General features: G+C 36.2%; 1 protein-coding gene and 1 long non-coding RNA gene across 2 annotated transcripts in view; both read right to left on the bottom strand.

The window, feature by feature from the left end:
• SPTLC1 (serine palmitoyltransferase long chain base subunit 1) overlaps positions 1–3,368 on the bottom strand; it is a 25,477-nt gene that overhangs the window by 3,548 nt on the left and 18,561 nt on the right. The gene's annotated exons all lie outside the window — the stretch shown is intronic.
• LOC104915143 lies at positions 1,128–2,997 on the bottom strand. The gene is made up of 3 exons (XR_796254.3): positions 2,883–2,997; positions 2,637–2,733; positions 1,128–1,234 (listed from the first exon to the last, which is right to left on the bottom strand). It is a non-coding gene; the product is annotated as an uncharacterized LOC104915143 (long non-coding RNA).

The raw sequence follows: 3,368 nt of genomic DNA on the forward strand, positions 1-3,368 counted from the left end.
ATGAGCTGCCAACAGAGGTGGTTGAGTCACTATTCCTAGAGGTATTCAAGAAATATTTAGATAGAATCATAGAATTCCTCAGGTTGGAAAAGACCCTCAAGATCATCAAGTCCAACCCAACATAACAATACTACCCTAACTTTAACAACCCTCTGCTAAATCATGTCCCTGAACACCACATCCAAACAGTTTTTAAATGCACTCAGTCATGGTAACTCAACCACCTCCCTGGGGAGCCCATTCCAGTGCTTACCAACCCTTTCTGTAAAGAAGTTTTTCCTCATATCCATCCTAAACTTACCCTGGCAGAACTTGAGGCCATTTCCCCTGGTCCTATCACCTGTTACCAGTGAGAAGACATCAGCCCTGTTCTTGCTGTAATCACCTTTCAAGTATTGGAAGATAGAGCAGATGCTTTATTAAAGGACATGTTTTAGAGGGGAAATGTTGGCAGTAAGTAGATGGTTGGACTAGATGACGCTGGTCTTAAGGCCAACAAATATGGAATGACCCACATCCATACTTTTAAAAATTTGAGTCTCCAACTCAGGGTGGCCACATCCATCTGTCTACTAGGAACGTCTCTGACTAGTGCTAATTCCTGAACAGTATCTAGGAGTTAATTCCAAGTGTGTTGCTCAGCTTGGGCCAAATCCATGCCACAGACCATTCTAACAATGGGACAGAGAAGATAAGCATGCTCCAGTGACCAGGGATGTCTCCTCCCATTAATGTGCCAGTATGCATGTAACCTTAGTGAGCCCAAAAGGCCTACCACGCTATTACTCAAAACAGTCATCTCCTAAAATGGTTACAGAACTTGAAACAGAAACTTTATTTTCAATAAATTCTAGCAGTTTGCTGTACGTCTCCAGAATAATCAATATTTTATTACTGTTTAAGATTCAGGTCTCATATAGAAGAACAAGAAGTATTAAAGTTGATTGCAAGGTGCTTTGAGATATCCCCAAAAGATTATCTGCTAAGCTAGAACTCAAGCTACTAGCACACAAAATGATTTTATTTAAGAAGCCTTTTCAATATGCTTAACACTATTGAGAGCTAGAACACTCTTCTAATGACTAAATTGTCTAAGGGCTTATAAACATCCCTTCTAGAAATAAGGCATAATGTCATTTCAACACCTATATCAGGTTTTAAAAACTTGGAATCACTTACCCCTGTAAAGCTCTGTGAATTCGTTTGCATTTAGCCCGAAGAGTCTGAAAAATGTCTAGACAAAAAGAAAAAAAAAAAGTTTGTATCTCCTGTTTCTACCTTAAATTTCTGTAATCACGATTAAAAAAGAAAACTAAGATTATATATATTTAGATATATTTAGAGATATTTAGATATATTTTAATAGAAGTTGTAACTCCCTTTATTACTCTTCAAAATGCTCCTGATTCCCATTTCTGCAAGGAAATTGCAGAGCTGACAAAATCCAGGTGAAGTGGTTCATGATCATAGTAAAAAGATGTTACAAATTGATAAAAGAGGTTGAAATTGCAGATTTAATTTATTTACAAACTTATCAATAAAATGTCTACAGTTATGCAAGCTCTGCACCTTGATCCTCTCATCCACTCACTGCAGATTTTTAATGGAAAATTTTGACTGATGGATCTACAACGCTTGGTTCTTTCCTTTCTCCTATTTTCACTTAATTTCTGAAGACCAGGTGTGGGATACACAGATCCAGTGCTTTTTATTTGCGACAAATTAAATACTACATTTGTCTGTAGGTCTCTTCCAACCTGTTCATGGTAATGAATATTAACAACAAATACAAGACTTGGACAATTTTGTCCTTATTATACACATCTCTCACCCAAAAAAATTCATTCTTAAGATTCTAGGAACAAAAGCAATTTCTCTGATTCTTAGAGCCGAAACTCTTGCTTGACAGCCTTATTAAAGTGTCCTGTACTTGGTGCTGCCAGAATCAAGATATATCTCCATCAGGATGACAGAATACACCTGTTTGGATGCTCGTTTAGAGGAGAAAAGAAATTCAGGAGTGCCAAGAGAAAAGCAATGGGTTGTTCAGTATGAAGCAAATACATCCCTACTTCTATGTCTATAACTTTATCTTCCTCTATTTGTCTTAAAGGTATTTATTTTCAAGTAAGAAATCTATTACAAGTCTACAAAGTAGAATAATTACTTATTTGGTGATTAATGACTATCATCTCTTTCCCTTCTAAATACAAGTGACAAAGAAAGGAAACATTAAAGATATCAAAAGAAAAAGCATAATGTGAGATTATGTGAATTAAAACTTCATAGAATCATGGTCTAGAGGTTGAAAAGAACCTTGAAAGATATCTAGTTTCAACCCTCCTGCTGTGTGCAGTGTCGCCAACCACTAGACCAGGCTGCCCAGAGCCACATCCAGCTTGGCCCTGAACGCTCCGGGGATGGGGCATCCACTGCCTCTTTGGGCAAACTGTTCCAGTGCTTCACTACCTTTGAGTGAAAAACTTACACGTGTAAAATTAAACTGCTGTAAAGGAGAGAAGATGTAAAAGGGTAAATGGGTAAGGAATTAAACTGAGTAGTAGTTGTGAGTTTTGATTGAAGAACGACTCAAGAGTAAGATCTTTCTTAAGGGATTTTTCTTAAGAATTAAGTACCTGGATTGTCTTCCATAATGTTCAGAGCCTCAATAGCAGCAGCAGCTAACAAAGGAGGAAGGGATGCAGAAAAGCAATAGCCTTGACCAGACAATCGCTATGGAGAAAAAAATATATCTTTTTATTATAGCAATATTGACAGTATCTTCATTTGCACATATTTCTCCACATCACTAGGCTAATGGAAGTATTGAAAAACAGATTTTCAATTCATACACAATGTTTCTCAAAACTAGTATGACTGACCTGATGGTCAATTATAAAAGATCTTCCACAGCAAAATCCTCCAATAGAAGCCAGTGAATTTTCCATGTTTGCACTAATGAGATCTATATCATCAATCTGCAAGTTAAATTAACAAGTTATTAAGAGATGCCTTTAATTATATCAAAGCAATATATAAGATAAATATTCATCTTCTTCATATTTTCACGAATACTGGAGAAGACACATCATGTTAGAATGAAGATATAAGGAGTAAGAGAAAAGTTTTGTTCTACTTTCTCCCCACTGGAGAAAAAGGCAATAGAACAACATGGGCTGGCTATACAGAGAAAATTTTCTGACATACCCCTAAGATTCAAATATTTCTGTGTAAGCATGATATTGTGAAGTATATGAGGCAAGAAAACACTGCAATCATTATCTCAGTAAGCATTCAAAACGAGAATGAAATTGTGAAACTTTAAAAATGTTTACAATACTTCTCACAATTACAAGTATTAGGGAAAA

Source organism: Meleagris gallopavo, chromosome Z (genome assembly GCF_000146605.3).
Source record: "Meleagris gallopavo isolate NT-WF06-2002-E0010 breed Aviagen turkey brand Nicholas breeding stock chromosome Z, Turkey_5.1, whole genome shotgun sequence".
NCBI classification, from domain to species: domain Eukaryota; kingdom Metazoa; phylum Chordata; class Aves; order Galliformes; family Phasianidae; genus Meleagris; species Meleagris gallopavo.